The sequence below is a fragment of the Peromyscus californicus genome, unplaced genomic scaffold, assembly GCF_007827085.1.
Source record: "Peromyscus californicus insignis strain IS unplaced genomic scaffold, ASM782708v3 Scaffold_7__1_contigs__length_154581171, whole genome shotgun sequence".
NCBI lineage: Eukaryota > Metazoa > Chordata > Mammalia > Rodentia > Cricetidae > Peromyscus > Peromyscus californicus.
In genome coordinates, this window is record NW_026294595.1 from 93,768,599 (window position 1) to 93,787,524 (window position 18,926).

The 18,926-nt window shown below is 42.6% G+C and overlaps 1 long non-coding RNA gene across 1 annotated transcript; it reads left to right on the forward strand.

Moving 5' to 3' along the window:
- Positions 1-598: 598 nt before the first annotated feature.
- LOC128102708 (uncharacterized) lies at positions 599-15,865 on the forward strand. Its single transcript, XR_008215485.1, has 3 exons — positions 599-714; positions 5,665-5,804; positions 13,212-15,865. It is a non-coding gene; the product is annotated as an uncharacterized LOC128102708 (long non-coding RNA).
- The last annotated feature ends 3,061 nt before the right edge of the window (positions 15,866-18,926 follow it).

The window sequence follows — 18,926 nt, forward strand, 5'->3', positions numbered from 1 at the left end:
CGGCGCTGAGGCGGCTGCGGGCGCTGGGCCGGCGGCGGCGGCGGCCACTTTCACTCACTGAGAGGAGCGGAGCAGGGACACGGGGAGCCATGGCGGGGGGGAGGAGAGGCGCCATAGCCAGGCCAGAACAATCGAGCAGCTACTCGGCTGGCTTACCCCCGCCCCGCCCACGCTCACTGCTAGTCGCCAGCCCGTGTCCACCCACAGTGCCGCTACGGTCGGCCTCGTGCAGCTTGTACCCCGCCGCTGCCGCCTGACGCCCCTCGCGGACCGAAGTTCTGGGGGAGACCCTCATCTATACTATCTGAGTGCAGATTGGTCGGGGCTGGGACTGGCGAAGATTGCCGAAAGGCGACGGGGAGGAGGAGGATGTCATCGCTGGAGTGAGCAAGCACATCTCGCGGGAGCAAATGTCGCGAGAGCTCAGCGGCCCTGCAACCGCCGAAGAAAGGTTACTTTTCCCGGAAGTAACGTCAATGGAACCCGCCCAAGATCCTAGGGATAATTTTGTACTTGCGGGCAGCCGCCGGGAGGGGCTACCTGACGTTCCTTCTGGAAGTTTTCTCCAGGTAGTGGGCGGACCTTGAGATCAGCTTGGGCGTGTCTGGTAGATGCCACGACGTTGTTCGCCTTGGGGACGTTTCCCACCCTCGGCTCAAGACTGTTGGCGCAGAGGCGCTTGAACCTTCCATGCATTATCCGCTTCCCTAGCGGGTGAGTCCCCACCACACGTGCGGCCGCAGCATTTTTTTTAGGGGGCGGCGGTGGGGGTGATGTTTTTGTACCGTTGTTATTTTGTCTGGGTTTGTTTTTGAGACAGAGTCTGGCTCTGTAGCCCCAGGCTAGTGTCAAGCTCGGAGAGAGTCTCCTGCCTCGGCCTCCTGAGTCCTGACATTATTACAGTGTGCGCCACCATGCCTAGTTCTCTTCCCATCTCTATTTGATAGACACTCAGTTTGGAGACCTATAAAGAGTTGTTGAACTCTACCCTTTCGTTTTCTGCAAGAATCAGTTGTTGGATTAATATTGTCTGCACTGCGCATTGAGCGACTCCAATTTGATTCAGGTCGCATCCTTTGGACCTGAACTGTTTATACATTTTTTTCCCCGAGACAGGGTTTCTCTGTGTAGCCCTGGCTGTCCTGGAACGCACTCTGTAGACCAGGCTGGCCTCTGCCTCCCAACTGCTGGGGTGTTTCTTGGTTTGTCTTAAGTTCAGGAGAAAAATGTGGAAACGAGACTTTAAATTCAATACAGTTTTTTTTTTTTTTTTTTTTTTTGGTTTTTCGAGACAGGGTTTCTCTGTGCAGCTTTGCGCCTTTCCTGGGACTCACTTTGTAGCCCAGGCTGGCCTCGAACTCACAGAGATCCGCCTGGCTCTGCCTCCCGAGTGCTGGGATTAAAGGCGTGCGCCACCACCGCCCGGCTTAAATTCAATACAGTTTAACAGTAATAATTATTTTGTAAGAGGATCCAGCAAGACAGTTCAGTGGATAAAGGCACTTTCCGCCAATTTTGACGACCTGAATTAAACTCCTGGATCCACATGATACCAGGAGAGAGTTGACTCCTTATTGTCCTCTGACCTTCACATACTTGCTGTAGTACGTGTTTGTGATATACAAACACAGAGAAACGTAATTTTTAAAAATTATAAGAAAGATTCTGCAAAAATCAAAGCGAGTACAAAGAGAAGCCCATATATCACCTTTGAAAGAGAGAAGACAGGTGGAAAGAAGACCTCCAAGAAGCTTTCTTCTGCAAGAAATAGCCTGTTCAGTACAGATGCAAAAGTCATGTTTCTAGAGGCAAACAAAAACAAAACAACAACAAAAAAAAACCCTAACCTTGCCGTGCTTGGTACCAAATGGGAAATAACCACAAATGTTCAAAGACCACTAGTGGCTGCCTCCCACCCCCACCTCCACCCCCACCCCCGAACTCAACTTCGGGGAAAACAGGTCAGGAAAAACTATTGGGAAGAAATGGTCTCCCCACCTGTCATGCTGCCGTTGGTTAAGGTGCCACCGATGCCCAGGCAGGGAAAAGCCGAGATTTAATTTGGTGTGTTCTCGTTTTCTCTCTCTCTCTCTCTCTCTCTCTCTCTCTCTCTCTCTCTCTCTCTCTCTCTCTCTCTCTCCTTTTACTTATTAGTACTTTCTACTTCTGATCAATTTAATTGTAACAGTAATAGCCATGTCAAGATAATCCATCCCACATTTCAGCACCTCATTTGGGCTGACACTCAGGCACTCCTGAACAGTATGCTAACAGTGAAGCCAAGGGCTCCATCTAGTGTGTCCACTGAATCCTGCTGGACAAACGAATCTGTCCCTACAATACATACTGTATGAGACATGACTGACTGTGGACTAGTCCTTGAAAAGTACAGAAGATACCTATTCACAAGACTTAAAGAAGGGGTGAGGAGTTGCTAAGCTACAGAGTCTTGACAAAGCATTGGAGGTTAATCAAAGACCTCTGAATGACCCTTCAAAACAACAACAACAAAAAATGAGTATTATCTGTCAGACCCACTGGTGCTGTCTAGATGTCAAACCTGAGACTCTCTCCCCACCCAAAAAAGATAAACATCAGTTTTATCAGCCAAAGCATTCTTGATGATAAACTGAAAACTACAAAAGGTGGGTGGTATTTTAAGGATGTATTTTGGGCTAGAGAGATGGCTCATCAGTAAAAGTGCTTGCTGCTCTTGAAGAGGACCTGGGTTTGGTTCACAGCACCCACAGGGTGGCTCACAATCATCTGTAACTCCAGTGCCAGAGAATTTTCTGGCCTCCAGGGGACTAGACGTGTATAATACACATACATGCATGCAAAAAGTCATACACATGAAATTTTTGGGTTTTTTTTTTATGTTTTTGTAATGCCTAGTAGAGATGGCTTTCAACGTTTACTATGACAGAGATCAAGCACAGGATTTGAAAGAGCAAATGGAAAATGAAGTGAAAGTCCTGGTTTGCAGGAGCATTCATATTTTAGGGTGGAAACAGAAAGGATTATTAGGACCTAGAGGATGGAAGCAGTGATCAGCCCCTCTAAGAAGAAAAAAGTGCAGTACTGCAAGGGAGAAGGATGCTGACGTAAAGGTTGCCAAAGGCGAAAGAGATGGCTCAGTGGGCAAGAGCAATTGCTCTGCAAACATGAGGCCATAAGTTCGGATCCCTAGCACCCACATGAGAAAATAAAGCCCTATGTGGCGGTACATGTTTGTAATCCTAGTGCTAAGGGACAGACAAGCATATCCCAAGAGCTCATTGGTCAACCAGTCTAGCCAAAAGCTTCCAAACATTTGTTCGGTAAGAGGCCCTGGGTCAAACTGATAAAATGGAGGGTAATAGAGAAAGATATCTGTTGTCTGTTCTGCACTCCATGTAATTCAAACAGGCCAGCATATCCATGTGCATACAACACTTGCTATATAAACACAAAAACAAAATCAAGCTGAAGAACCTAAAAGAAGTGGAAGAACAAGGTTAAAACTCTGCTTTTCAAACCACCCAATTAGAATGAGGAATTTCTGGTAAAAATGAAGAAACTTAACAGTTCTCTTAGATCTCATATGCCCTCTCTTGGGCTGCAAAGATGACTCAGTGGTCAAGAGTACTTGTTGCAGCCAGGTGGTGGTGCACACCTTTAATCCCAGCACTCAGGAGGCAGAGGCAGGTAGATCTCTGTGAGGTCGAAGCCAGCCTGGTCTACAGAGTGAGTTCCAGGACAGGCTCCAAAGCTACACAGAGAGACCCTGTCTGGAAAAAAAACAAGAGTACTTGTTGCTTTTGTAAGAGGACTGGCATTGAGCTCCTAGCATCAGTATCAGACAACTTTTTGAAACTACCCATTACTCCAGCTCCAGGGTATTTAATGCCCTCTTACACATGCATTCATGGACATGACAATAACATAATTAGGTGTGGCTGTGCATGCATTTAATTCTAGCACTCAGAAGGCAAAAGGCTCTCTGAGTTCAAGATCAGATAGGGCTATATAGTGAGATCCTTAGTTTTAGAAAAAAATTTTCCCTAGGCATGGTAGTGCACACCTTTAACCCCAGCACTCAGGAAGGCAGAGACAGGCTGATCTCTAAGTTCAGGACCAGGATAGTCTACAAAGTGAGTTCCAGGATAGCCAGGACTACAACACAGAAACCCTGTCTTGAAAGAAAACAAAAAGTTTAGATATTTTAAATGGCCTCCCATATCCCCCACAGGAACTTGTGATACAAATGACAATGAGGAACAAGTTAATATGGGAACCACTAATTCTGTCATGAACACCCATCTCCTAACTTAAAAAAGTGAGATGTTTCAGTGGGAAAAACACTTAGCATGCAAGCCTGACAACCTAAGGTCAGTCCCCAGGATGTGTGATGGAAGAAGAGAACAGACTTCTGAAAGGTGTCTTCTGACTTCCACATGTGCTGTGACATGCATACATATGCACTCATACACATTAGTAGTAATAAACTGTATGACTATGAGGGAGCCAGGGGAGGCCTTTAACCTAGCCTTCCCGTAGTGATAGGAGCTTCAAGCATAACTTTCTAGATATGCCTGAATGCCCAATTCCTCTACTTGACTTGCTCACAAAGTAATTTAGGTAACTTTTCACCAGGCTGAGTAGTGGTAGGAGTGTGAACTGAATGTGCCTATACCCCGCAGATGCTATTGCTACAGAAAAGAGTCTTTATGGAGACTAGGAGACAACTTGGACCAGGTAAGAGAGGTCATAAAGCAGATGGAAGCCAGCACATATCCAAACCACCATGACTGGTTGGGTAATCAATCCTAAAGGAAGGCCATGAAATATGTAACCTCAAAATACCCTTAAGAGGAATGTAATCACTCCTGGTGGTCTTTTAAGTTTAAAAGAAGTCATCATAAGACCAAGCCATTCTTCATATAACATCCCCATCTTTCTAGTGCAAACACTAAATTATGAAGAATGGTTCTGTCAGGACCATAGGTCGAATAGTGAAAGGTTCTTGTCCATTTTTCCCCCTAGACCTTACATTCTCTTAAACACCGTTTTGGAAGACTTATGTTGGTATATTATGCTAGACTTAAAGGATGCTTTTTTTTTTTTCTTGTTTTTTTCAGGACAGGACTTCTCTGTGTATATAGATAGTCCTGGTGTGAGAGGCAAAGTTACATTTTAAGTTTTAATTACTGTGCCTAAAAGATCCATGAAACAAAAATGCCTCTGATCTGTAAGCCCCTTGCCCAAGGACAGATAGTTCCTGAAATGGTGGAGATTACTGTTTATGGGAGATAACAAGCCACATGTTTTCACTCCCCTAAACAAGTGTGTTTGACCCATCTGTTACAGATATGCTTGATCACATGTGGGAGGGAGGTTCACAAGCAGGAAATACATCGGGATGTACACTTGCCCCTAATTGGACCTGATGAGAAATACTTAAGCTGCTGCAAACCATGACTCGGGGCCATTTTTTTCTGGGAAACCAGAGGTGGACCTGTCCAGAGTCCATCAACTTGACCAGTATTTAATTAAAGCTTGCTTCAAATTTGGCTTTAAATTGTGGTAGTAGTCTTATTCTCGATCGGTGGGATTAACATTTTCTGGAGGCCCGATGAGATTCAGACCCCTAACCCAAATTCTAAAGCTGAACCTTTACTCCAGAACGCCAAGGCTGAGGCCACATCAAGAGGCATGTGCCTTGAGACATTTCAAGGCTTCGAGGCTGCCTTCAGTTTGCCGACTGTTGGAGTGAACTCCTTCCTATGCTGAGAAAGGCAGCAAGCATCTACAGAGGCCTCCTGGTGAGTCATAGTCTGGTTCTGTTTTGTGGGATCCCTATCTGGAGTGTGGAGGGGTTCGATGGGACCCCAATATTCTCCTGTCTAAGGTGTATAGGGAGACATCACCGCCCACCTGGTTCTGGTTGGAAAGTTTTGTCTGTCTCATGAAAGTTGTGTCTGCCTGTTCTGTTGGAAAGTTTTGTCTGTTTTCTAGTGTGTCTGTAAGTTTGGTTGCAATATTTTTGCTGCCTCTGTGTGCCAGCCGCTAGTCACCACCACTACCATGGCTGCTTTTATGGCCAGGCCTCAGAAGTTATCGCTGAGCTCTCTGGTCACTGGATTTGGGTTAGCAAGAGTTAAGATAGCTTTTTGGTGTGAATAACATTAAAATTGTTTTCTGCTGTTCTATTTTATTGGAAGGCTCTAGAGCTGGGTTATGGCTCTCCTTTCTCTAGACCCAGGCGTGCTTATGTAAAAGTTCCTTTATGTCCTTTGTCAGTCTGAGCCATCTGACACTGTGACAGGAGAGAAGAGCCAAAAAATTAGACGTGGCTTATGTGAACATTTTCTACCTGAAGATTTATAAGTTGATTTTGTTAGATATGGTTAAAATTTGTAAAATCTGTGGAAAAGGTTAACTTAAAACTAATAGCACTAAGAGTTGATAGTAAAAATCTATGCATAGGTAATCTTAAAGGAACCATGTGGCATGATTCCATTTGGGGATATAAGTAACATGTGGCTTGCCACCATCCAAGTTACAGAATTGATGCTATAAATTATTTCTATTTGCTTAGGGGAAATTAAGTCACACAAAGTAAAATTTAATTAAGGGAGCTGTGTCCAAAATACCCCATAGATAAATAGCACACTAACCAGGCCTTTTAGAGATTGGTAAAATTTAGGGTGCTAATAGATGCTAATGTCTGTTCAGCAAGACTGACATCCAACTGGGCTCCATTCCCATAACAAAAAGAGTCTGCCCTTACTTAACAATTGGTCATTAGGCTCATCCCCATAGCAAAGAACAGAACTTCTAAAGGACACTCACAGCCATGTTAAGTCCTGATCTGTCATTAAGTCCCCTGTGCCCTTATCAGGAAAGGCATAATTTTCTGCCACATGGGAAAAATGAACCTGAGTAACTGTGAGACCAAAATGAGCCATCTTAGAAATAGGACCAAAATGCCTTCACCCAAAAACTAAGGCCTAAGATTTTTCTTTCTAGGAATAGGCCAATAGTTACTGAAACAAGTCAGTTCAGATTCCAGAAACCAGGAAGTGTAAAAGTACAGAGTCACAAGGTAGTCACAAGGTAATACCTGCCAGACTATGGAATGTCCTCTCCCTGGTTTCCAGGGTAACTGACCATAAAAATGCCCCCACCTAAGGGCATACAATGAGAAATGGTGGTGGGCAACCACTCCCTTAGAAGTAATTTCTAGAAGCCCCTAGAAGCGAGCCAATCAGAATTGTACCCGTACTAGCACCCCTAAAAGATGTAACCTTGTGACTTTTCCCTTTAAAAACTGAGCTTGCGGACAGGCGGGCACTTCCTCCAGCCTCCACTGCGTTGGATGTATTGGACAAAGTCCCTGCCTAGGCTTGTATTAAGAATTAAACCTTGCTTTTGCATTCCGGCATGCTCGTCTTTGGTGGTCTCTCTGGGGGTCACGATCTGGGCACAACAGTAACAACTTAAAAAATGACAATTTTGGTGTATTTGAGAAATAAGTTTATCAGGTGTAGCAGAAAAACCGAGAGAGAGAGAGAGAGAGAGAGAGAGAGAGAGAGAGAGAGAGAGAGAGAGAGAATCTCCAATATTTTTTGCTATGTAAATCTCTCATCTCTCCATGTGGCCAGACTTGCAGTTTCCTGTCTTTTTAAATTGTTCAAAGTGAAGTCGGGCACGGTGGTGCACACCTTTAATCCTAGCACTCGTGAGGCAGAGGCAGGCAGATCTCTGTGAGTTCAACACCAGCCTGATCTCTGTAGAGTTCCAGGACAACTAGGGCTGTTACACAGAGAAACCCAGTCTCAAAAAAACAAACAAAAAATTGTTCAAAGTGAAACCTGGGGTTGGACATGAAAGAGATTTAAGGATGAGAGTATTTATGGAGTGTATAAGCCTAAGGTGTATAAAGTTAGTAAAATCTTGAAGGCACAGTCCAAAGAGCATTTTTTTCCCTTAATAACCTCTTAAGTGTTGAGTGATTTATGACTGGGAAGGCATATTAATATTAATTCTAGAACAAATACACCCCACTAGTCTCTAAAGTAACCAAAGACTAAAAGATGTGTGATCCAAATACAGATTTAAAATTTCTCTTTAAAAAGGCAATATAGCTGAGGATATAGCTCCGTTGGTATGGTACCTTCCCAGCATGCACAAGTCCCTGAGATTGAAATCTTAATACCACTTAAAACTAGGCATGAGCCGGGTGGTGGTGGCATGTGGTGGTTGTAGCGCATGCCGCATGTTTTAATCCCAGCACTCAGGAGGGAGAGGCAGGAGGATCTCTGTGAATTTGAGGCCAGGCTGGTATACAAAGTGAGTTCCAGGACAGGCTCCAAAGCTAAACAGAAAAACCCTGTCCTGAAAAAAAGAAGGGGGGAAAATTAGGCATGGTAGTACATACTTGCAGTTCTATTACTGGAGAGGTGGAGGCAGGATCAGTAATTCAGAGTCATCCTCAGTGACAGCCAGCTCAAGATTAGCCTAGGCTACATGATACCCTAACCCCCAACCCCCTAAAGAAGAAAAGAAAAAGGTAATCCTACTACTCAGAAGACTGAAACAGGACAATCTTTTTTTTTTTTTTAAGATTTATTTATTTATTATGTATACAGTGTTCTGTCTGCATGTATGGCTGCAGGCCAGAAGAGGGCACCAGATCTTGTTATAGATGGTTATAAGCCACCATGTGGTTGCTGGGAATTGAACTCAGGACCTCTGGAAGAGCAATCAGTGCTCTTAACCTCTGAGCCATCTCTCCAGCCCCGAAACAGGACAATCTTGAATTCAGTGCTGTCCTGTATTTCATATGAGAACCTGTCTCAAAAACAAAAACAAAAAAACAAAAAAATGTTAACATCCAGGTAGGCATGGTGGCGAATATCTTTAATCCCAGCACTCAGGCAGAGGCAGGAGGATCTCTGTCAGTTTGAAGCCAGCCTTATCTACATAGTGAGCTCTAACACGGCTAGAACAACATAAAGAGACTTTTGTCTCAAAAAAAAAAAAAGTTAACATATGGAGCTAGTGAGACAATTCAGAGGTAAGGAGAGCTTGCTGCTCTTACAGAAGACTGGAGTTAGGTTACTAGCACCCCGTCAGGCAGGCCTGTTCATCCACTCATGGACAATAAGTCCACGACCACAGTTTAAGCAAGATTTGAAGCAAGGATGAGTTTTACTGGGGTGCATCCTAGAGCTAGCCAGCGACTGCCTCCTAAGTCAGCTTCAAGAGAACAGCAGCAAATCCTTTTCTTGGGCTCCTTTAAGGAGTAAAATCACAAGTAGTTGCAAAGCAGGTTTACAGAAGAGAGACAATGAGGCCATAAGAAAATGCAGGAAAAATCTCAAAAACATCATGTGGTCACCATGTGATCTGGGAAAGTGATTAGGGAGGAGATCCACGTAGCAGAACATAGATTAATGGAAACAGGTTAATTTAAGTTATAGGAGCTAGTTGGGAATAAGCCTAAGCTAAAGGCCAAGCTTTCATAATTAATAATAAGTCTCCGTGGCATTATTGGGGGCTGGTGTCCCAAAGAAAGTCAAACTACAACACCGATCTCACAATAAATATAGAAACTTATTTTTAACAATACAGCATAATGGCTCCTGCTTTCAAAATGGAGTCAGGCAGGTTCCTCATTCCCCCCTTGACTTATGTTTCCCTGCCAAGTCTTTGATAGAGGATGTCTTAATAATATTGTCAAGCAGCAGTGATTCTAAAATTGTTTATCTGACGGGTGATCAAGTTAGTGATACATTGAAGGGCACAGGGTCCAATTATGATAACTAATAGAAATAATATTAGAGGACCAATGAAGGAAAAGAATCATCTTAGCCATATTGGCCAGTCAAAATTTATCTGAGAAATTTTGTTTATTTCTATATGTAGATCATCAATTTGGTTGTCAATAGTATGAGAAAATCAGAGATATTGAAACAACACATTCCAGTAATTTGCTGACAACCAGGATTGTAAGTAACAGGTTATCTTTAGTAGCTCTGCTTTGTAAAACAGTTATTCTCAGTTCTCCCATTTCTTGATTAATTTCTGCTAATATTTTTGTTGTAATATTAGTAGTTTTTGAAATTAGACAGGCTATTTTAGAAACCTCTCTTTGTGGCCAACACCAAGTCCTGGGACAAGTAACAGAAGGGCTGTGGTAGCAGCAACTGTAGTGGAACCTAACAGATGTAAGGAATCCTGGCAATTTTCAGGAAGAGTTCTTGTAATTCCACTAACAGTTTGTAAAGATTTACTGAGTAAAATAGGTGTAACACATCCTATCTCACATAAACCCTTATATCCTTCTGGGAGTGCAGAATAAGTATGAATTTCACAGAAAAAGTCCATCCTAAGGGCAATTGTTTACCAAAGGGGAACATGTGATAAGAGGTGGAATTACAATAAGAAGGGACATCAGCACAATCCAAACATGGACAGCAGAGAAAAAAGACGTCAACGGGAACATCAGCCACAGCTTTTAAAACAATAGTGGGGACATGTTCCGTTTTTGTCCTCATTATCCTTGTATCATTTCGTAAGATACCCCTATTCCATACAATTTTTAAAAAGACTTATTTATTATATATACAGTGTTCTGTCTGTATGTTTGCCTGCATGACAGACGAGGGCACCAGATCTCATTACAGATGGTTGTGAGCCACCATGTGGTTGCTGGGAATTTAACTCAGGACCTCTGGAAGAGTAGCCAGTGCTCTTAACCTCTGAGCCATCTCTCTAGCCTCACAAATTACTCTGACACAGAAGGAGTTTTTTTCATTGACTTTTTAGTGCTACATGGACCCAGAGATTATATTCCACATTATTAATTACAGACAGGGTTACTCTGTTCAATTGAAGTGATTAATGAAACTTCCCTTTCCCTTCTCATTTTAGCACACCTGTAATTTCCATTTTCAGAACCTCTTAAAGAATATGTGGTTATGCTGGTCTGTATTATTACGTTGGAATTGGTCAATTAGACGAGTCCATCCCAAGTATCCTCCATCCATCTGGCTAAAGGCTGTTCTTCCCCTTCTTTTGTCCAATCTATGGGCCCTGGTGGATAAAGACAATTTTTTACATGACAAGACAATATCAGGGTGTTTCCTATGATAGTTGTGCCTTTTATTTCCCCAGTAAAGATGCATTTAGGTTCTGTTTGCATAGGTTGAAAGCAAAATAACAAAACTGTTAGCCATAGGACAATCATGATACAAATTTCAGCAGCAAGAACACAAAGGTATGTTAGATAGTCAAACCTTAGAATGTTAGATTTTTTTTTTTTTTTTTTTTGGTTTGGTTTTTTGAGACAGCATTTCTCTGTGTAGCTTTGGAGCCTATCATGGAACTCACTCTGTAGACCAGGCTGACCTCAAACTCACAGAGGTCGGCCTGGCTCTGCCTCCCGAGTGTTGGGATTAAGGCGTGCGCCACTGCTGCCCGGCTTTTACTTTCACTCTTATTCCATGGCGGGCTGTGACTGTGTGGCTGGCCCCTCGCATCCTCCTCTCCTTCTCTCTTGCTCTTTCTTATTTCTTCTCCTCCCAGATTCCTCCTTCTATTTATTCTCTCTGCCTGCCAGCCCCGCCTATTCTTTCTCCTGCCTCGATATAGGCTGTTCAACTCTTTATTAGACCATCAGGTGTTTTAGACAGGCACAGTAACACGATTTTACAGAGTTAAACAAATGCAGAATAAAAGAATGCAACATACCTTTGCAGCATAAACAAATGTAACAGATCTTAAAATAATATTCTACAACACCATGACTCACCAGGAGGCCTGTAGATGGTTGATGCATTTCTCATTCTGATAGTCCCTGAACTGAATGAAGGCAGCCTCAGAGCCTTGCAATGTCTCAGTGCCTCCTTAATTAACCCCTTGAGTTCCAGAGCAAAGGTCTGGGTTTAGAATTTGGGTAGGTGGTCTGAATCTTGCTGGGGCCTCTAGAAAATGTTAAACTCGCCAGTCGAGAATAAGACTACTACCAAAGTTTGAGCAAAATTTGAAGCAAGCTTGATTTTTATTGGGGTGCACCTAAGAATTGGTCAGCAACTGCCTCCTAAATCAGCTTAAAGACAGCAGCAGCAAATCCATTTCTTGGGCCTTTTTTAAGGAGTAAAATCACAAAGAGTTGCAGAGCAAGTTTATAGAAGAGAGACAATGGGGCAATAAGAAAATGCAGGAAAAAAATCTCAAAATGCATCACGTGGTCACTGTGTGATTAGGGAAGGTTCGGGGAGGGGAAAGGTATTCCCAAAAACAAGTCAAGGTCATGGGTTGTGGAAGGTCAGTTTCCAGGAAATAAACATAAAAACACCAACTCAGCTCTTTTTTTTTTCTTCAAGTTTTTTTTTATTTATGTACAGTGTTCTGCCTGCATATATGCAGCAGGCCAGAAGAGGGCACCAGATCTCATTACAGATGGTTGTGAGCCACCATGTGGTTGCTGGGAATTGAACTCAGAACCTCTGGAAGAGCAGTCAGTGCTCTTAAGCTCTGAGCCATTTCTCTAGCCCCCCAACTCATCTCTTAACAGTAAATAGAAAGTTTTTTTTTAATTTATTTATTTTTATGTGCATTGGTGTTTTGCCTACATGTATGTCCATGTGAGTATGCCAGATCCTCTGGAACTGGAGATATAGACAGTTGTGGGCTGCCATGTGGGTGCTGGGAATTGAACCCAGGTCATTTGTAAGAACAGCCAGTGTTTTTAACCACTGAGCCATCTCTCCTGCCCCAGAAAGTTATTTTTTTAACAATACAGCATAATGGCTCCTGCTTTCAAAATGGAAGTCAGGCAGCTTCCTCAGTCACCACTGCCTATAACTCCAGCTGGCCTTCAAGGACACCAACACAAGGCATATACTTATATCCATGTAAATAAAAATAAATGAAAAAAATTAAAAAGGCAAAAGACAACTGACTTGTCCTCTTGACCAGGGGTGGGGTGGGGTGGGGTGTTAACATAATTGTATTTAGCTACATGTTTGTCATTTTCTTGAAAACTAGCCTTAATGGTTTCTGTGTATATTTACATTGTTGCTTGAACCTGTGTATACATAGATAACTCTAAGGGTGAGCTCATACCCTGCCTAAAGTAAGACATCTAACTGATGGTATCTTCCAAAACCTGTTGATTCATGACCACACTGACCTCTTGGCTTACCTCTGTGTTCTGGCAGGATATCTGATAAGCTGAAGAAGCTTTGAAGAACCCCCATGAGTGTCTGTGTTACTGAAAAGCTGCAGAAGATGGAGAACTTGCCTATTAGGCTCTCCAACCAGCTTCTGTGAACCTATCAGCCCTAAGACACTAAGCACTAGACCAACATTAAGTTCTCAAGAACTAAGGCTGAGGATGTAATACAGTGGTAGAGGGCTTGTTTAACAAGTATAATGCTCTGTATTTGAACCCCCTGGCACCAAAAAACAAAACCAAAATCTAAGAATTTATATACCAGGAAGGTAGATTTTTGTATTCTCTTCAGTAGAACCTTGACTTGAGGAGAAGTAAAAACACAAAGTATTTCAAATCTGTTACCTTTGAAAATACAGTTAATGAAAATTGTCTGGGTAAACTCTGCCCCCAAATAGCAGGTGTTATTTATTAAGCGGCACAATGTTATTCATTAAGTGGTGCTGTTTACCGTACCAGAAAAGTTTCTTAAGGGAAGGGAGCAGAAGGAGGTGCTTAGGCCTATGGGAATGACCGTGCAGGAAGAAAAGGGCAGAGGGATGAGTGAGACCTGCTTTTATAGATTCCCCTGCACATGCGTATACCGGCTTACATAGCTATGCCACACATGCGCATAGATTATGTGATCACGCTGCATGCAAATTACATGATCAAGCAGTGCATGGATTACGTAGGACATAAGGCCCTAGGATGACTAAGCATCTTACCAGCAAATGCACGGTCATGGGAGAGTGGCTAGGAATTCTTACAGCAGGTTTAGCTAAAGTAGTGGTCAATGACCAGATTCCTGAGGTTTACATCATATCTTGGCCAAGCAGGAGAGGGGTTTATGGGTTGGAGAAATGGTTCAGTGGTTAAGAGCACTTTCTACTTTTCCAGAGGACCTTGAGTCCATATCAGGTGGCTTACAACCACCTGTAATTCCAGCTCTAGAGGATCCAGCTTCTTTTTCTGACCTCCACAGCACTTTACTAGTGTATACAAATCCAGACACACACACACACACACACACACACACACAAAAAAAAAAAAAAAAAAACCTTTTTTTTTAAATAGAGGGTTGTGCTATTGCAGTTATTTCCTGTTGTATTTACATTAATCTTGTGCTGAAGTTCAAACTATCCTGGGGAAGATTTGAAAACATGTTTCCTAACTTTACCAAACATCCCCAGAGGGACTGGGTGTGATGACACACACCAGTAACTCAAGAACTTGGAAGATAGAGAAATGAAGAGCAGGAGTTCAAGGACATCCTCACCTACAAATAAAGTTTAAGGCTAGCCTGAGCTATATGAAACTGTTTCAAAAAACTAAAATTCCTTCTAAGTACTAGGAGCCAATGACTGGTTGTTTTTCTAGAATGCCCAGGGCATTGAGTCTAACTGTTCTTGACTACTAAAATTGAGACATGAATTTTACTGACTTTATTTGTGACTTTTGTTATAATCAAATCTGCTTCAATATGTTCAGTGAAAAATGGCTAAAGAAACTCAAGCAATGATTTCACAGAACCTTGAATTTTCTGCAGGAACTATTGAGTATATCAAATTCATGTGAAAGAGTTTCATTCCTCCAACTCATGTACACCACTGTGGTGATATATTGTGTACCCTAATAAACTTGCCAGAGGATCAGAGGACAGATTCAGCCACTAGATTAGACACAGAGCCAGGCAGTGGTGGCACACACCTTTAATCCCAGCACTTGAGATCTCATGCCTTTACTTGGGAAGCACACATGCCTTTAATCCCAGAAAGTAATATGGCAGAGCAGAGGAAGGTATATAAAGCATGAAGAAACAGGAACTGGCTCTTTAGACTAAGGATTTCATAGAGGTAAGAACTAGTGGCGGGCTGTTCTGCTTCTCTGATCTTTCAGCTTTCACCCTGATATCTGGCTCTGGGTTTTTAATTATAAGACCATCTAAGATTCGAACAACACAATCACCTCATCTTTATTAGTTACCCTTCTATTGCTGTGATAAAATACTATGACCAAGGCAAGGAAGAGAGGTTTTTCAGGCTTATAGTTCCAGAGGATAAGAGTCCATCATGGTGGGGAAGTGGTAAGCATCATGGCTGAAGTAGCAAGCTTAGAGCTCACACTTTAAACCAAAAACAGGAAGCAGAGAGTGAACTGACAATGGTGTGTGGCTTTTAAACCTCAAAAGTTATCCCCAGTGACATGTTTCTTCCAGCAAGGTCATATCTCCTAAAGCTATCCTAACAGCACCACCACCTGGGGACTGATTATTTAAACACCTGAGCCTTTAAGGAATATTCTCAGTCAAACCACTGCACCATCTCAGAAGAAAACAGCCCATCAGTCATCGTCTCTCGTCCTACTACATTGAGGAATGGTCAATAGAAGTAGGATTTGTAATTGGGCTCCATAAACTTAACAAAACACAAAGACTGGTATGGTGGCCGATGCCTAAAATCCCAGCACTTTAGAGGTATAGGCAGGAGGATCAAGAAGTCAGGAGGATCAAGAAGTCAAAGAGGTCATCTTCAGCTAAATAACCAGTTCAAGGGCAGCCCGGGCTTCCGTGAAACACTATCTCAAGAAAACTATTATATATAAAAATGCTATATATTAAATTATGTATACATATTAATAAAGCAGTTTTCACTACTAAGAGTTTCGAACCATTTTTCCTTTCTAAAGTTGATTCTCTTTCGTTTATTTGTTTGGTTTTTTGATTTTTTGGAGACAAAGTTTCTCTGTATCCTTGGCTGTCCAGCAACTCACTCTGTAGACCAGGTTGGCCTGAATTCACAAAGATCTACTTGCCTCTGCTTCCAGAGTGCTAGGATTAAAGATGTGCACTACCAGCAGCTGGCTTCTTTTCTGTTTTTCTGTTCAGTTCTGGGAATGGAACTCGATGTTGCTAATGCTAGTGTTTTAGGTAAGCATTCTACTACTGAGCTACCTAAGATTAACATACTAAACAAAACACATTCTTCCTATGGCCAAACTAACCTCACCTTAAGTACATTCTCCCCATTCACATTCCTTGAATAATGGAGAGGAGACCTTGTTGTCTGTTCCAGAAGAGTGTCACCAAATGATTTGCAAGCTTGTTTTACAGAAGCATAAATTGCTCAATGGTTTGTTTACCAGATGTCCTCTGTCAAAGTATGAAAACCTTGATTTTATGAAAACTTGTGAAATCAGTTTCTCCCCTGGACTGTCTCCTATCGTACGTGTGTGCTTCCCTTCTATAACATATAATCATAGCTGCTAGGGAAAGTTGGATTCGAGGCTTGCCTTCCATCTTCTCAGTTTGTACCCCTTTTTGTTAAAGACAGATCTGCTCTGGTGTCACCCAGGCTGGCCTCAAATGTAGGATGCTGTACCTCAGCCTCTTGAGTACTGGGATTACATACATCCTCCACCACACCCTGATTTCTTGGCTCAGTTTCCTCTATGTCAAGCTCTGCATGTTCATCGCACAACCGGCACACAGCTGATTTCGGAGTTTGGTGACAATAAGATAGCAAGAAAAGGATAGGCTGTGGACTAATACTTCGTTCTCTGTTTGGGGCCCTGTGGGCAGGTTGTACATTGCAAGGAAGTTCCTGCCGTATAATGTTACTCTGGTGCAGTTATTAGTTTGGGGCTCCCCTTTAGCCTCAAGAAGACAGCACTGCGGGTTATGTGAGGTGGCGCAGCTAGATGAGATGGTTGTGTGCAGGCCTTAGGATTCCAGGGTTATCAGGAATGGAATCTGGTTTGCACAGCAAAAGTGAGCGGCTGAAAGGGTATAATTCACTTATTAAGTGGCTGTCTTAATTAGGGTTTCTATTGCTGTGGGGAAACAACGTGACCAAAGCAACTTGGGGAGAAAAGGGTTTGTTTGGCTTACAATCTCACATAGCTGTTCATCTTGAAGGACATCAGGACAAGAACTCACACAGAACAGGAACTCACACAGGGCAGGAAGCTGATGATGCAGAGGCCGTGGACGGGTGCTACTACTGGTTTGCTCCTCACGGCTTGCTCATCCTGCTTTCTTAAGGAACTTAGGACTACAGCCCAAAGGTGGAACCACTCACAATGGGGTCCCCTGCCCCCTCCTGCCGCATCAATCACTAAGAAAACACTCTACGGGCTTGCCTGCAGCTGGATCTTACAGAGGCATTTATTTATTCAAGCTTCCCATCTCTCAGAGAGCTATAGCTTGTGTCAAGTTGACAGAAAACTAGGCAGCACAGTGGCCATTTAGTAATGGACTTGTGTTACTCCACAAGGTTTCCCTTGAGAACTTAAAATCTACTCGGCAGCCAGGAGTGGTGGTACATGAGTTTAGTACTAGCACTCAGAAGGCAGAGGCAGGTGGGCCTGTGTGAGTTTGAGACCAGCCTGGTCTCCCATAGCTTATGGAGACAAGTAGTTTTCAACCTGTGGGTCTCAACTGCTTTGGCAAACCTCTATCTCCAAAAATATTACATTACAATTCATAACAGTAGCAAAATTACAATTATGAAATAGCAATGAAAATAATTTTATGGTTGGGGGTCACCACAAAAATGAAGAACTGTATTAAAGGGTCGCAGCATTAGGAAGGTTGAGAACTCACTATGGTACAGTGGTTCTAGGCCAGCTAGGGCTACATAGTGAATGAAACCTGTCTCAAAAAAAAAAAAAAAAAAAACCAGGGATTTTTTACTCACCCAACTGGCATGAAATTACTCCTGGTAATGTAACTAAAATTTTGGCAACCATCCAGTCCATTGCTAGGTAAACTGTGGGGCTCAGAGGACCATCTAGAGGTATCAGTGTCTTCAATGTATGCCTGGCAATAGTGAAAGTACACTCCTTCTAGAATCGGGGGACTCCTGGTTCAACTGCCTGGGATTTTAACTCAGTTTGAATAAACATCCAGGAATATGGAAGTCTTCCATTATCTCTTCCTCCATCCTTCAGACCTTATAATCAAATTTAGGGTATTGCAGAATGTGTAATATTATATCCCAATACCTGGGGAGAAACAAAAACAACAAACAAAAACATCAGAGCATCCTAGGAAATTTCTTGGAAAAACAGTGCAAGAGCTTTTTGTTTTCATTTGTTTGTTTATTGATTGGTTGGTGGGTTTTAATTTTATGTGTATGGATTTTTGTTTGTTTGTTTTATGAAACAGAGTTTCTCTGTGTAACAGCTCTGGCTGTCCTGGAACTCTCTGTAAATCAGGCTGGCTTCGAACTCACAGAGATCCGCCTCTCTATTGCTAGGATTAAAGGCATGTACCACCGCCTGACTTGGGTATGGATGTTTTGCTTGTGTGTATGTCAGTACGCCACATATTTGCCCAGGGTACAAGGAGGCTGGGAGAGGATTTTAAACTCCTTAAGATACACTAGAGTTTTAGAATAGTAGGTTATGAAAGAAAATAAGTAGTCAAAACACAAGAAATAAATTATATACATTTATTAGTAAAAACAGACCATTTTAGGATGATTCTAGAATCAGAAGGGTGGCAAGACAAAGCATGCAATGAATTTAGTCATGAGTGAAGACTGAGCATAGAAAAAGTTTAATATTTTACAGGTCTTACTTCTTACATCCATGATGTGATTTTGTCTTATTTGTCTTGAGAAAGTGACTTGCAGTGTTGCCAGATCTGTCTCCAGTCCCTGGACCCAGGTGGTACTGCTGCCCTAGTCACTAGGTAGCTGAGAGAAAACTCACATTGTCA